At 50.9% G+C, this 16,082-nt stretch overlaps 1 protein-coding gene across 3 annotated transcripts in view; it reads left to right on the plus strand.

Moving 5' to 3' along the window:
* The window catches only part of LOC148410024 (zinc finger MIZ domain-containing protein 1-like), a 51,420-nt gene that overhangs the window by 19,787 nt on the left and 15,551 nt on the right, over nucleotides 1–16,082 (plus strand). For all 3 annotated transcript variants that reach the window (XM_088438960.1, XM_088438959.1, XM_088438961.1), the window contains one exon: nucleotides 3,510–3,602. The gene's annotated coding sequence lies outside the window, so the exon portion shown is untranslated. The remainder of the gene's footprint in view (nucleotides 1–3,509; nucleotides 3,603–16,082) is intronic.

Raw genomic sequence — 16,082 nt, forward strand, 5'->3', positions numbered from 1 at the left:
GCGCACTTTGCAAGCGTTTGGTACCGGCTCGCGACCAGCGCTCCCGCTTCAGCCGGAATGTTCAAGTGTCCTTCTGCTAGTTTTCCTGGAGCTCGCTGCACAGCGCTCGCCTCTCTGCTTCTTAAGTGCCGTGTTTAACGTCTTGTAATGCTTGACGATAATTTACAGCGGGGATAAACAAAGAGGAGGCAGGAAGTGACGGGAGTAATCCACTCTGGCAGTCATTAGGCACGGAGCGCGGCGGAACCAGGTTCCTTCTCCGGCCGTGGAAATGAGACTCATTAAGACACCTTCCACCGGGCCGCCGAGATCATGACAAACCAGGAGAAATGATGGTCCTTGGATGCTTTTGGATTTTATTGCCGGGGCTTTTTGCTTTCTCGCGTCTCCTCGGACGGCTTCCTTTGTCGGGATGTGGGAAGTCCTTTCCGGCGTGCCAAATTTTCTCACGCTCTATCAAAGGCTCCGCTGGGCCCCGGAGTCTCATGGCGCGTGACGCTTGGCTCTAGCACGGGCGCAAGCGCATGATGGGCGCGGGCGCATGATGGGCGCGGGCGCACGATGGGCGCAGGCGCACGATGGGCGCAGGCGCACGATGGGCGCAGGCGCACGATGGGCGCAGGCGCACGATGGGCGCAGGCGCATGGCGTCCGCGCCCGGAAGCTTCCAATCGCCGTCCCACGCGGATTTCGATCCGTCCCATCCGTTCGCCCGCTCCGAAAGTTTTCCATAGGGCGCGGGTGTAATTTTCCTCGTCCCGACGCCTAAAAACGGCACGGCAGAATGGCTAAGACGGAACCTTCAGCGGGCTGGCATGCATACGCGGACGGCTTTAAAAATCTTTTCTTGTTCTTCCCGTCCGCGGCGGCCGTCGGAAACCGAATTTAAAGCCCGCGTTATTGACGCGGCGGCGGCGGCGGCGGCGGCGGCGGCGGCGGCGGCCGTTCTCTCCATGGGATCAAGCTGCGGACGAGGAGGAAGCGATCGATATGCCGAGCGGCGTTAGCATGCGCGCCGTAGGCCGTTTTCCACAGCGGATGGGAGAAATGCGCCCGGGCCCACGATGCTTCGCTTACTTATCGGCCCTGGAAATTCCTTGGCCCTTTCTTCCGGCGCCGGCCGGCGGATCGCGTTCATCTCAGCCTTTCATCATCTTCCCTCCCAATAGTCATGCGCTGCCTTTTCCCCAGCCGGGTTCCTCACAGGACAGCCCCCGCCCCACCCATTCCCTTTTTTTTTTTTTTTTTTTTTTTTTTCTGGAGGAACGTAAAGCCGCCGGCCTTTGGCTTGAGTCGCTGGTTGGGTTGGCTTGTAATGTTTTCACGTTTCCCAACGTGTCCTTTGCGTTCCTCTCCGCGACGCGTCGGGGGGGCCGATTCGTGACGCGGGCTAGAGTCCTTCGAGGAAGCCACAGAAGCCGAGTTTTCACGGGCGTACGTGCATTTTTATTTGGTCCGTATTCTTACTGACAGTAGTGGGCGTAGCAGGCGGGCGCCCGTCGCCGCTGACAGCGGCTCCTCTTCTTCTTTTCCATAAGACTGAACCTGCATCAAGTTAGCTCAAAACACCACAAAATTAGGGCAATTTGTATGTTGTGAAGTTGAAATCTCCGGTTTTGGAGAAAAAAAATGCTCACGAGTTTTGCTACATTTAGCTTTTAATAGTGTGCGTTGTTTACTAATTCCTTCTTTTCATACACTTGGATGACAGTTGAAAGCTGTCTGTCTGTCTATCCGTCTATTTTTTTGAAGCACCTAAAAAATGAAAACTAGCCAACGGTACCCACCGATTTGGATGATTTTCCATCTGGGAAAGTCGCTACTTCTGAGCAGCAGCAATAACTTGCGAGCGTCAACGACAAACGACTTGACTCCAATCGCGTAAAAAGGGCGGGCTCACGGCGGCGTGAGGTTTTGTGTCTAATTCCAGCAGCCAGCGGTGCTGAAAAAGGCATCTGCAGCGCCTTGATGGCTCCTCGCCTTGATGGCTTCACACAGCATCGCCGCCGCCACATGTCTCCGCCTTATCTAATCGCGTTGCGCTCATGTCGTCAGAGGTCTGCCGCACGTGCGTGTGTGTGTGTGTGTGTGTGTGTGCGTGTGTGCGTGTTTTGGAAACACTGGGTCATCACACTCCACTGCTGAACCCGGACGCAAGGTTCATTACATAAAACGCCGCAAGTCAAATATTTGCTAGAGGCTATTTAGGAGTAGATTTGAGTTTTATTGCGCTATTCTATTCCGCGGCAACAACGGCTGATCACCTATCAAATTTTTCAACTGTTTTCATCACTGACTACTCTTATAGAGATTATTCAAACTCTTTTTCAAAGATCCTTTCCCATTTGTCGGGTCCTCCATGATTGCGTTAATCACCATAAAACATAAATAGAAATAAAATGCACATTTTCGGACACGAATCTGACATTCCGGCCACGCTGGCTGGCGCGAGCGCCGGCGTCTCACGTCTCCTATTATATGGCCACGACGCGGCCTTTTGTATCTTGTCCTTTCTCTCGTTACCAGAGAGGCTATTTTTCCGCCCGGGCGTTTCGGAAGCTGAATTTTTCGCTACGAGGCATTCGTAAGGCGAGGTCTCCAAAGCCCGCCCTTTACCCGAGAATCATGCGATCGGACCCCGTTTCTGATCGCGTGATCCCCGTTTTTCATTTCGGATCCGATTCGTGTGGTTCAACCGCCCTCATTCAAAGTTCGCGTTTGTGTCGGCATAATAATAAAAAAAAAAAATCTCCTATAATGAGATAACTAGCCTGCGCGTTTGACAGCTGCGCTTTGCCGTTGAAATAGGTTTCCCGCTGCCAATGACCGGCCGGACCCTAGCCTGCGCCGCCGAGCCGCGTTATTGCGCTTAAACAAATGGACTCTCCCGCAGTCCAGCTTTTTCTACGCCGTCTTATTAGAAAGCGTTTGCGGCTTGGAGAGCATTGATCGCCCGCCCGCCCGCCCGCCCGCTCGGGAGAAGTTGCTGACGAGTAGCGCGGAGGTGTCTGGCGGGAGTCTGCAGCCCCCCCCCGTGACCCCTTTCCGCTTTCCTTTTCAACACGGGGGGAGAGCAAAAAGAGAAGTGGCCACAATAAGAAGATGAAAAAACATTGAGGAGACAAGGGCTATCTGCCGCTTTTCGCTTTTTATATTCGGAGCGTCATCGCCCAGACGGAGTTTGACTGCTTTTTTTCGATCGGATACCGATGATCGCTCGTCAAGGAGCCCGATTTATTGGAGGGAACGGAGCGATATTCATTGCGGCAAGAGGGAACATTTTTGGAATAACCCCCAAATTTAGCCTATTTCTCCGAGTGCGAGTCGGCTCAAATTGGATTTGATCCATCACATTTTCCTAACGGGGTTAAATAAAGCGTTGGCTAGTCGGGGAAAACGCAAAAGGACATTTGCCAGCAACGGTCAGAAAGAGGAGATGCGCAATTTTCTTGCCTATTTAGGCCTTGGAGATGCTCTGAATATTTTGTCTTTTCTTTTTCTTCTGCCTAGGATAGGACCAGACCAGAAGATTTGTGGCGCTGGGCCGTTTCTCCCGCCGCTGTGTGGATGGGCGGGGGGGGTCTTCCCTGGTGAACAACAAAGGTGAGTTTGTGCGTGTGCGCGTGCGCGTTTTCATCCTGTATTTTGAGTTTGCTCCTATGAGTGGAATGTGTCGAATGAAGCCATTGTGTCCTTGCTGTGTTTTTTGACTCGGAGCGATAAATGCGTTATCGCGTTTAGCGGAGGAGTAGCTAGCATTAGCGGATGGCGGCTTGCGACGGCGCGATGGAAGATTCTGCGAAAGGACTCGGACCTGATTCACCGATAGAAACAAATTTGTTGGGCAAAACGAATTGTCGCTTGCTTGCAACCTTTCGGCGTTTTTTTCAGCCTTTCCAAACGTTTTTGTTGAATTGACCAGGAAAAATTGATGACAAATTTTTGAATGACCGCATACCGACTTTCTTTTGCAGTATAAGGCGCACCGGATTATAAGGCGCATCTTCTGCGAGTGGCCTATTTGAAAAGTCTTTTCGTATGTAAGGCGCACCGCATTACGAGGCGCAGCAGAATAGAAGCCGCAGTAGTGGCTGGGCTTACCTTATGCATCCACTAGATGGAGCTATGCACAAAACAATCAGATAAGCCAGTCATCGACAATCAGAAATGAAGAATAAAGACGATTATTATTTGAAGAATGGGAAAGACCAAAAAGAGTTTCAGATAATAGAATGATTACTCACTCAAGTTTCGAGTAGAATACTTTCGCTTGAAATTGCCAATTTTTAAATGATTTTGTTGATTTAAAAAGCGTTTCGGGATTCATTTGGTAAAAGCGCGCTTTCTTTTACAAAATTTTGCGCCTCGTCCGATATAAATCGCTTCAAAATGGGAGCATATATATATCATATCCAAATTTTAAACGGGGTTATAAAAAATTAAATTGTAAAAAGCTGAAATGCAGAGATACAAATTGAAGAATCGATATTGTCATGAAGCTGTTTTATTTTTTTTCGTGCCCCAAAAATGAAAAGCTGCGGGTTATTGACTGTATAAGGCGCACTGGATGATTAGGCGCTTTTAAACTGAAGGCTTTTAGGCTTTCACGTTTCCGATGAATCATGTAAGGGTTCGCGCTTGGTCGCCGGCTAGCTAGTAAATGCTAGCCGCTATCATGGTTTTGTTTTCAGCTACCGTACACTTTAGCACATCTTCTAGCTGGCCTTTTTTTACGAGTGCTTTCGTTGAGATTTGCTGAAAATCGTCCAAAATGCAGCGCTACTATGTATGTACGTGGAAAAAAATGTAAAAGATGTTACACAAGGGTTAGAAGCCTTCTTGATAGTCGACTGGATTGCACAATAGCAGCAATGGCTTGATGGATTAAGAATTGGGGCATCCAGAGCGTAGCTGAGAGTTAATCTTGGTAGCCGCTGAGAAATAATACATTTGTGCTGGCAAACATCTGCCCGAGTGGGATAAACCAAAGCGATTATCGTGGAAAACGTCGTGCGAGGTAGTACAAACGACCCCGCTCCCTGTTTTTTGTTTTTTTTTTTCTTCCTCTGGACGGACGGCTGCGGTCTGTGAAATTCCGTCTCCGGAAAATGAAGCGTGTGCCCGACTGTGATTAATGACTTTTTGCCTTTTTTGTCCGGTCCGGTTTCAAGTTCTGTTCCTTTGCTGCGCTATTGCGTTCCCTGGAGAACTTAGCGCAAAATTGAAAGCATCGTGTTTTGTTGGACTTGGGATGGCTGGAGCTCCTGCTACCATAACCTATATCATCTTTTTAATCATTCCAAATTCCAAATTGCAAATACTGTCGGACATATTGAACACCCGATGTTATTGTCGTGCGTTTCCCCCCATTTTCCTTTCGACGGCAACGCGCAAACGGGGCGCAATAGCAGTTTTTGTGCTGACACCCCAAAACCCCCGGGTGGCGCTCGCGGCCTATTTTTGACGTTTGCGAGACGTGACTTTCAATGATCGGCTTAGCCTGGACTCCCGTAATGCAAAAGTCTCCAAAAGTCATAATCCTGTAATGATAACAGAAAATATTGCTATCGTATATTAAAAAAATGTTGTCGTTTGTTTGGGGAAGCGTTTTACTGTGCGTGACTTCATCCGTTATTTTTTTTCCTCTCCGCCAATGTCACTGAAGCGTTGCGGGCCGTTTGTGGACGGCGGCGGCGTGTGCGCCTGCTGAGTAATTGCTTTCCTCTGTGAAATGTGAGGGACAGACATTCTGGTAAAGGGAAACGGAGTGGCGGGGGTTGGTTGGGGGGGGGGGGGCGTAAAATTCCCTTCCTGTCAGCGGTCTCCCTTTCTTCTCTGTTCTGCCGAGATCTGGAAGCGATAAGTGCGGGAGGCCTCTCTGCCGGGCCGACAGGAAGGATAGCGGGCCCGGCCGGCCTCGCAGCCCCCTGCCCTTTCCCCGCCACCTCCGCCCCCGCGCGCACGTCCGCCCCGACCGCGCAAACAAAAACAGCAGGTTGCAAAAGGTCCGCTCTCCGCCTTGTCACTGGAAAGATCCGAGCGCAACGGCAAGTCGAGTGAAAGTCCTTCCCTTGCCGAGATCCGCGACGTTTCGGCAAAGGGTCAAATTTTCCGCGACGCGTGTTTTACCGGAATTTCTTTTCGCCTGGAAAACATGGCCGATTCACTATTGCTCATGGAAGTCCGCCGGGACAAACAACTTTGTGATTCGGCTGAAAGGGACTACCGTGACCGAAATACCGTAAACCAGAGGTCCCCAAGCGCCGGTCCGCGGCTCAACCGGTACCGGGCCGCACCCGAAATAATCTTGCTTTGGAAATGATTTAGTGTTTCCTTTAACCGTTCTAGATGTGTGCTTTAATTGTGCTTTTCCTGGCTTGATTAATTGTGCTTTTCCTGGCTTGATTTTGTTTTTCGGCGCCGCCTCCGGCTGCTGTTGATATGCCGTTTGTAACGAGGCAGGAAATGTGAAAATGTGGCCTACGAGTGTCTGTAAGTTGTACTTTTCTGTAACAATGTTGAAATTACGATGATATGCCCAAAACGAGTTTCTTTGTTGATCCGACAACTTGTGACTGTGGATAACATGCTAGCTAATGCTAGCATGCTACACAGCGCTGCCTTGTATGCGTTTGGCTCGTTAGCATTTTCGTTTGTATTTCCCTTTGCTATATGTTAGCATACGCAAATGTCGGAGCTGGGGGGCAAAGTTTATTCGATCACTCTGGTTTTTTTTGGTGTTTTGTGAGACGTATGGTGGCAAATTCTTTTTGAGGAACTGCCTCGATTGCGCAGATAAACATTCAGCATGTGGCTTGACAAGACAACGCTTTAGCTGAGGCCCGCCCGTGTCAAACACGAGGCCCGGGGGCCAAATCCGGCCCGCCGCGTCATTTTATGTGGCCCGCGAAAGCAAATGAAATACATTTCCATGACCCTTGCTAAACCCGGTTCCGAAATTTGTCATGTATAATAAACAAGTACGTTGCGCAATATTTTTTGGCTTGTTTCGCGACAGTAACCTCAACAATAAATCAAGAAACCGTTGCGCTCGGTCCCCTCGTCGTATCGGCCCAATCGGCTACAAAAACGAGTTTGACGCCCGCCCCCTTCAAAAAAGCTTACCATGGTGGCCGGCGGGTTTTTGCGGCTGACCGGCAGGCGGCTCCCGTCAGCCGCCGCCTCGCGGTCCCGTTCGCAAAGACAACATTGAGTCGAATGGCACGTCACGCCTCATCCTTTGGGATTCTCCCCGGTGGGCCGGCTTCCGGGGCGCCGCCGCCCCCTGGGCCGGAAAGCCCAAGATAACGCCGTCCCCCCTGACCTATAAATCGTGAGCCGGTTAGTCAGCGGCGCCGGAACCGGCGGGATGAACGTCTAAATCTGTTGGCGCGTGCGCCTTTGGAGATGGGCCGCCCTTCGCTCTTCCAGTGCCACGGACGCTTTTTTTTTTTTTTTCTTTTTCGTGGAATGAATACCAGGCACAAGTCAAGCACCTAAAAGGACAAAAGAAGCGAGAAATATTCCCGTGATCTCGAGGAGCGCTCGCTTTGCCGCTCTTATGCAAAGAGTCCCCAGGTGCGTGAAAGATTGATGGCGGCTTCCTGCTTTCCCCCGCCTCCCCCGAGGAAGCCGCCGTCACTCGCGCTGGCTTCCGCTCGGCTAACGTCGCCGGCCCTCGCGGCGTCTTCGCCCCACGACGGAGCGGGCCCGTCCTAAACGCTGCGCAGTGGCCCGCCAGGATGGGGCGGGGTCCCCGTTGCCAAATATTAGCGGTTAGCTGCAGCCAGCGGTGCCAGATGCTCGCGGAATCAGCGGCGAGAGCGGTCAGCTGACTTTTCGAAGGTCGTTTAATCGACGTAAACGACTCCGGCGGGAGAGAGAAATACCGCTTGCGCCGCGTATGGAACGGGAGTGGCTCCCCGATGCTTTGACCTTTGCCCGCTGGTCACGCGCGCCGCCTCGAGGCGAGGCGACGCGACCGGCCCCATCCGCAGGCCGGGCGGCTTTTTGCCTTTTGCGGGGCGCCGCTCACAATGGGCCCAGTCACAAGAGCCCGCAATCTCCTGGAAACGGGATGCTTGCCGTCTTTGTTGCCGCTCGCGTGGGATTCCCGTCTTCGTCTTCGTCAGCGGCCTTTGAAAAGGCCAAGGGTCACGAGCGACGTCGCTTCAATCGTTTGAAAAGACCCTTTCGACGAATTGCCGACAAAGAGCGAGAACTGAGCGCTCCGCGATCGTGAACGCGGAGCATCGCGCCTCGTCTCACCGTTCGATCATTTTTGGACCGATGATCTCTTCCGGCCATTCCGGGTGGAAGCAACCGTTAGGCGATTGATGGAACGCAAACAAGTCCCGACTCGCTCGTCCTACTTTTTCGTGTTTTTCCCCCTCACGCGCAAAGATCGTTCGTACAAAGGTCCCATTGAAGTGAAGAGAGAGGCTTTGTTTTGATGGTCCCGGCGTCACTCTGGACAAGAAAAAAAACAAACGGTGATAGTAATCGCCGCCGTGCGTCCAGTCATCTTCTCCTACTTGGACCCGTAGGTGGCAGTAATCACATCTTCAAACGGTCACCGTCCATCTATCCAGGCATCCATCCAGGTATTAGTCATATCCATCCATCCCATTCCACACAGGACGTGCTAACCGGGCCTCTGCCCTGTAGCCATGAGAAACAATACGATTCAAAGAGCATTTTCTTCATGGCGGCAGGTGGTGCGCCGCGCAAAACCGCCGTAATAAGAGTCCATTTTCGCAGAGGGATAAAGAATATACGCATAAACAAACGACGAGCTCAAACCGACCTCGTTAGCGGTTTGGCGAAGGGGGCAACACCCCCAAAACTCGCGCGGCGTCCCAACAGTTACGTGATGAGGGCCAAGCGACGATACCGCTTTGTTGAGATGTTGCGGTGAGTAGCCTAGCTTGATTTGTTTTCTTCCAGAGCCACTGGCGACTCCAAAGTCCCAAGATGGACCTCCGCGATGCAAAAACGGGAGCGGCGCTGTGACGTTCGTCCCTCTCCGAACGCCGTTATGGGCGGGCGGCCCGCGAGCAAACGCGCAAACAGTCCGGCCTGCGTGTGAGCGTGATTCCAGTCACACGGACGGACGGGCGGGCCGGTCCTGGTATTTCCCGTAAACGAACGGACCCCCTTGTTCCCCCGCTGGCCGGTGAAAACGCTAAAACCATCTTTTTCTGGAGGTTTTCGTTTTGTTAGGTTTTTTTGGTGGCGCGTGTGCCGATCACAATAGCCACTCTGTGGGGGATGTAGGTCAAGCCAAAGACTTGACTTCCTCTAATATGCTAATCCCCGCCGGTTCCGCCAGCGACGCGGCCTCCGGCTCCTTTGTGGGACGACGCGTATCCACGAAGGGAAGCGGCGGAGACGCGAAAGCGGCGCCCGGTGACTCTTCTCCTTTTCTGCCGCCGTGTCCCGTTCATCGCCGACCTTTCTTGCCGGCGTTATCCTAAGCCGGCCGTCCCCAAAGCGCGGCCCGCGGGCCCCATCCGGCCCCCTTTGCCCGGCCCCCGGAACGTTACTCCACACGCGTTGTGATTTAATACGTGTGATAAAAATATGGGCGCGTGACAGCCCTTCTTGAGACGCGCGCGGCGTGGCGTCACGTCCCGCATTCATTCAATCGCATCCGTCTCTCTTTTGGAAACCGCTCGGCCTCGGCCAATCGGACGCGGGCGGGCGGGGGGGCAAATATGTCACCGTTCTGGAGGACGTAGCCGGGAATAGTCCCTCCATCTGTCCGCGTGACTGCGTGCTGCGTGGGGCTTTGTGGTGGCGGCGGCGGATCCGCTCCGGGGCCTCGGAGCGCTCGCTCCCTCGCTCGGTGGCCTCCCAGTGTGTGTGTGTGTGTGTGTGTGTGTGGGTGTGTGTGTGTGTGTGTGTGTGTGTGGGTGGGTGGGAGTGGGTGTGGGGGGGGCTGTAAATAGGCCACCCCGAGGTGACGTCACCGAGCCGACATCCGCGTTGCTTGTCCCATTTTTTTTTGCCGTCGACTTTTGAGTATGTGACACGTTAGCTTAGCACATATTAGCAAAGCGGAGTTCCTCATTTTGCAGCCTTCGCTCTCATCTTGCAAACGTTTATTCGGAAAGTATACGAGTATGTGAATGCGGAGAAACGACAGCAAAAAAAGCACACACAAAATGGAATTCCCTTTATTCTATGCTTAGTAAGGACGGACCGGGGTGTCCAAACTACGGCCCGGGGGCCATTTGCGGTCCGCCATCTACGTTTTTGCAGCCCGAGGCATATATTAAAAATACATTTGGATACATTTGGAAAAAAAGGCTTGATGGTAGACAGGAGGTTTTGCTTCCTTGACTGTTCATAATTGGTATTGGCAGGAGAGTGAAAGTGGGCGTGGCATCACTTTTTTTTTTTTTTTTAGAATTGCTAATGATCTGCAAAATTTTTGCTCACTAGATGCTTATTGTTTTTTGTGTTTTTTTTTTTTTGCTTTGTGGTGGCCACTCGGAACAATTGAGCAGAAGAGACACGGGAAAAGGCGAGCCCACCCCATGACTCGGGAAGGAAGCGGCTCGGAAGCGGCGGCCCGCGTTTGCCCCGCGCCGGAGCTCCGTCGCCACTTGTTGGACTTCCCCTAAATTTAGAATTCATTTATAATTATGTCACAAAATAAAAAAAAAAAAAAAATATATATATATATATATATATATATATATATATATATATATATATAGTCATCTCATTTATGATGATGAACTCAACATAATAATGTACTCTCAAATAAAAAATAACAACACTGGCTAAAAATTTCAAGCCTGAATGTAATGCTTTTTTTTTTTAAAATGTACTCTAATAGACTTTTATTTCTGGATGAACGCTCAATTATGTAAATAAGCGCTTGGGTGTTACACGCGTGTAATCGACTTGCCATAAATCAGTAAAGGACTTCAAGTAGGTCTTTTCCTGAGTGCTTCTGTATTTTTGTTGCCGGTGTCATGAATTAATCCTAATCACAATCATCATTAGCGCTTTTTCAATCGAATACCCAGGAGCCGGCCTAATCAAATAAAAGTGCCCCCCCCCCCCTCCCGCAAACAGACGGGGCAGCTCTTTTGCATAGCACTTAAGCATGTGGCTGCGGGAGCTTTATGAGATCCACGCCCCTCCCCTATTGGGGGGTCCAAGCACGGGTGGGCCTATGTTGGGGGAGGGCCCACCTTTTCTTCATGGCGGTCGTCACTTATTAGCTCCTAATTTATTATTTTGTATTTTTTTGTCGGTTAAACACAAGCAGGTTTGTTTCGAATCATGTTTTTGGAGGGAGGGGGGCCGACTTATGGAGCAGGTTTTAATTAATTAGCCGCTAAGCCGGAACACACGGAACGGCGCGCACAAACCCCATTAAACACGCAAACCCAACCAGCCAAATGCCATTTGATATGTGCCCCCCCCCTCCCAATGCCCTCCCGCCTGCTAGCTGAAGTGAAGCCGCTTAGCATGTTGGCGCCACAAACGAAGCAATTTAGTAAACTAAAGATGGCCGACACGAGCGACGCATATTGCATGAAACCCGACACGTCATTCTTCATATTTCATACACGTATAGTGTATACATATACATTAGGGCAGAGGTTCCCAGGCGCCGGTACCGTTTTGGAACCGATTTAGTTGAACAGTTGATTCATTTGTGCTTTGTTTGGCTTGATCTTTGTTTGTTTTTGGCGCCACCTCTGGCCGCTCTTGATATGACATTTTGTAGGGGAAGGGCGGTGTGGCTTCACTTGAGAGCGCTCACCGACACGCACCTTGTTGCTTTGTACTGTCAGCTTGCGACTGTGGAAAACGTGCTAGCGGATGGAATAAAGATTTTTTTGTTTTTAAGATGAATAGTTAAGTGCTGGCGGCCGAGCGGAAGTGTGGCACACCCGAATTGCAATCCGTCCGGCTCCGGCTTTCCTGCGCGGAGTTTGCTTGTCGTCCCCGAGCCCGCGCGGGTTCGCTCCAGGCACTCCCAAAACATGCGTGGCAGCTGGGTTGGACACACTAATTTGTCCTTAGCCGTGATTGGTTGTGGGTCTCCGTGTGCGGCTTTAGAAAACGGATGGACGCTGGGACGGATAGTTGAATCCTTATTTCCTGACACTTTGTTGCTTCTCCAGCAATGGCGAGGCACCTCTCGCTCAGGCTCGCTCAGGCGCCTTCGTGAACCTTCCGGAAGGCAACCGTCGCCTACGTACGTCATCGTAAGCTATCCGAACCTAGTTTGGATGATTTAAAAAAAAAAAAGGGAAGAAGTTTGAGCTGCGCGACGTAAGCAAAAGTGGAGAAGGCGCGGAGTAGAAAGTTTCCAGGCCGGGCCGCCCCCGCCCCACCCGCAGGAAGCGGCTCGTTTCCTGAACTCCACTCCCCTTTCGGTCAACGCCGAGCTAACATCTGAAAGAGAGCGCGTCGGAAGAATTCTGCGTGTAACGCGGGTCGCTTTTTGCCGCCAAGATTTCGGTCACCTGGAGGGGAAGAGGAAATGAAACGTTTTGCGGGCTGCGGAGCGGGAAGCCTTTTATTTGTTTTGACTCGTTGACAGAATCGCAGATGGCCAGCGAGGCTTTGCTAGCCGCGTTTTTCTTTGCTCGAGGAGCAAGGTTTTTCATATATCGAGCGCAGCGCATTACAAGGCGCATAGAATAGAAGCTACAGTGGTGGCTGGTCTCGTGTTATGCATCCACTAGATGGAGTCAGTGGGATCTCAACAAAACAGTCAGACGAGTCAGTCAAAAAGTCAGAAAGGAAGAAAAAAGAGGATTTGTGGAATGAGAAGACCTTTGAGACTTTCAAGGACTACAATTATGATTCAGTTGCATATTTGAACTTTTGAATCATCTTGCGACCAAAAACCTTCAAATGTATTGTTTTGTTGAATTACATAAACTTGGATTGATTTACATCAACTTTTGCTTTCAAATATATCGTATCAAAATTTCAAACAGGGTGCTCTAAAAATTAGAATGGTAGAAAATACATTCATCACTGATATGCAGAGGTAAAAATTACATGGCGACCAAGTTATTGTGCCCCCCCCCAAATCAAACTGCGCTGTATAAGGCGCATGGGGTTACAAGGCCCGCTGCCAGCTTTTAGGTGCGTCTTACAGCGCGCAAGATACGCCGCGCTAAATTGGGCGATTCGTATTTTCGTGATCCGTAGCCGTATTTTGCCCAACGCTTGCTTTTCCAAACTTGCCGCTCCTTATTGTCCGACATTCATAAATATGGGGACACTTGTCTTCTTTTGCCTCTGAACGCCGCAGCCATGGAAGGAAGACTTTGATTTGAAGGCGCTTGCCATCAAATCGCTGTCAATATATACACACTCTACAACTCTAGACTCTACAATGGATTGTTGCGCAATCGCAAGCCTCCCACTTCAAGTGCGGCGTAGCGCTTTGGCACAAATTGCGCAACTTAAGGCCCCTCGAATTGCCCCTCGGGGGGGCCCGCGCAGCCGTCCCCAAAGTTGCGGCTAACCGCCGGCAACCGTCAACCGCCGAGGACGTTGACTTTTTGAAGCGCGTGCCTTTTCCTCGCCCTCCTCGCGCGGGGCCCATTCAAAAAAGAGGCGTCAGCGCGGCTTTGTGCCAATGACGCCGTACGAGCGCGTTTGCGCGCGTGCCGCTTGCGGCCGGCGGCCGGCGATGAGATCAGCCGCACGACGGGCGGCCGCGTTTGGAGCGCCGTCTTATCCGGAGCTACTTTTTTCAACTGTCGGCCCGCGTTTCTTCACCTGCTATTTTCCCCGATTATAAGACACACACGCCTGTGCATAAGACTTCATTTTGGGGTCAAATTCTAGTATTTTCTATGTTAGCGAGTATAAGACGCACCCAGCGCTTTGGCAGCGGTGGCCAAAACACAGTCGCATCTCTTCATGCTTTCCATAGATTTATCGCGTGTTAGCAGTGTTTCAGATTTCCCACATTGTGTGCGGTCCGCGAACGCCTCGCCACCGTAGCTTCGAACGCGCTCGTAGCTGTTGTTTTTCCCTTTCCTCGCGGCGCTGCTGGAGTTCACGTGACCAAAAATAACCCCAAAGTTGCGCAGCCAAGTTTACCGTGGCGCCTGCATGCCAAAAGGCCGCAATACCTTTCCAGGTTCTCTAACCGCCGCGATCTTCACCGAGCGCTGCGATCTTCACCGAGCGGGCCGGAGACATCCTGACTTGACGTGACGTGACCCTCTGGCTTTTTGTGATATTCGCGAACGAGGGCGGGCTCGGACGCTTCCATTCGGACGGACGATTGGTTTTCAAGTGATCGGACCCTTGTAGGAAACTGTGCAACTGTAATGATCGTTTTAAATATTTTGCCTTTAGAAATTCAAAGAAAAAGTGTCAAAACGGAAATCACACATTGGATCAGACCAATCTGATAGAACGATAAATTCCACAATACTGGCTAGGCTCCATTTTCAAACCGCATTGTTTACATTTGAAATTGAGCTCTACAAAAAAAAATCTGAAAAGTCGATTTCTATTCCCGGCTGCAAAAGTAAAAGCAAAACCAACAAACGCCGAAGGGCTTCTTATTGCTTCTTTTGACAGCATAAATTGCTCACGCCTGCGGCAGCCCCCCCCCCCAACCCTCTTGTCCTTGCATACAGTATGTATTTGATGCTATTTATAGCGCGCTGTACCATTACATAAAATGAGACGTTGCGTTGCGCCATCCGCTCGGCCCGCTGCGATGCCCGCAAAACATTTCTTCGCTGTCATCCGATCGCACGCGCAGCAATCGCTCGAAAAGAACGCGGACTGCCGGATGGAATCCGTACGTCGGCGAGCGATATTAAAACCGTCATCATACGGGGATAGCCCACAGCGTTCGCGACGCCAAATATGCGGGAGGGAAGCCTGCTTTCCGATTGCGCCGGATTATAAAAGCAAACTCGGGAAATTCATTCTTGTCATACATAGAGTAGACAAAAAGCCACAAGTTGGAACGTGAGAAATGTATGCAGGAAGGTTATTTTGAAGGCTTTGTTTGTTTTACACCTTCCCAATTATTATTTCTTTCTTTATTTTTATTTTCTTTCTTTCTTTCTTTTCCGGAACCAATGGGATTTTTGCGGTCCAAATTCTGCACCCTCGCCGGTGGAAATTTGTTGCCTTGAAAAATGACCAAAAAAAATTGGTGGCTCTGTAGCTGCACCTAGATTCATTTTTATTATAAATAGACCAGACAAAAGCTGCACATTGCAACATGGGAAATGTATGCAGGAAGTTTTTTTTAAAGATATTTCTGCGAGGTCCGTCTTGCTTTTCGCTGTCTTATCATTTCGTTTTTGTGTTCCTTAGAAATCAAAAACTGAAAACGTCTCCCTTTGTCATTCTTTCTTGCAAAGCGGACCGAAGTAGCGCGGTGAAACGACGGAATTGAAATCATTTTCAATTTCCCAACGGAACCGTGAGGCCACCCTCATTTACACTGTAATCAAGGACAATCCCATACGATAGCTTCTCCCTTCTCTTGTTTTACCTTTGGGATAGTTGCAGGCCAAGGGAGGATTGGATTGGTCTGCAAAAAAAAAAAAAAAACAATCAAGCTGCATATCCCACGCATGAGTGGCCTCTTGTGGCTCGTCGGCGTCATCGCAAAGGCGGTCCCGCCACTCAACACATTGCGTGGCTTTACAAACCATATATGGAAAACTAGCTTTGTTCTAGCAAAGGCAACCGCTCGAAATTTTGAGGCAAAACAAATAAAGAGAAGGTTGGCAGTTTGCTTTCACCTTGCACGGCGGCCCCCCCCCCCCCTTCCCCCCCCCCTTCCCAGGGCAGGCGCTTTGACCCTTTGCTGTTAGCGTGAGGGCTGAGAGCAAATGAAAAGAGTAGCTGTTTGCCGGGGGCGGGGCGAGGCGGGGCGGGCGGCGCCCCCGCGTGAGCCGACGTGGAGGCGGGGCTATGTGGAGCGTTACACTTGGTTAGAGAGGACATATTGCTTTGGCCCCTCTTGTTTTCCTTGCCTAGTGGGGGAGGTGTGTGTGTGTGTGTGGGGGGTCGTACCAGCAACCCCTCAGCACCGCTGTGCTGGCTTTGCTGTTT

The sequence above is a fragment of the Hippichthys cyanospilos genome, chromosome 17, assembly GCF_059441005.1.
Source record: "Hippichthys cyanospilos isolate Australia breed blue-spotted pipefish chromosome 17, RoL_Hcya_1.0, whole genome shotgun sequence".
NCBI classification, from domain to species: Eukaryota; Metazoa; Chordata; class Actinopteri; order Syngnathiformes; family Syngnathidae; genus Hippichthys; species Hippichthys cyanospilos.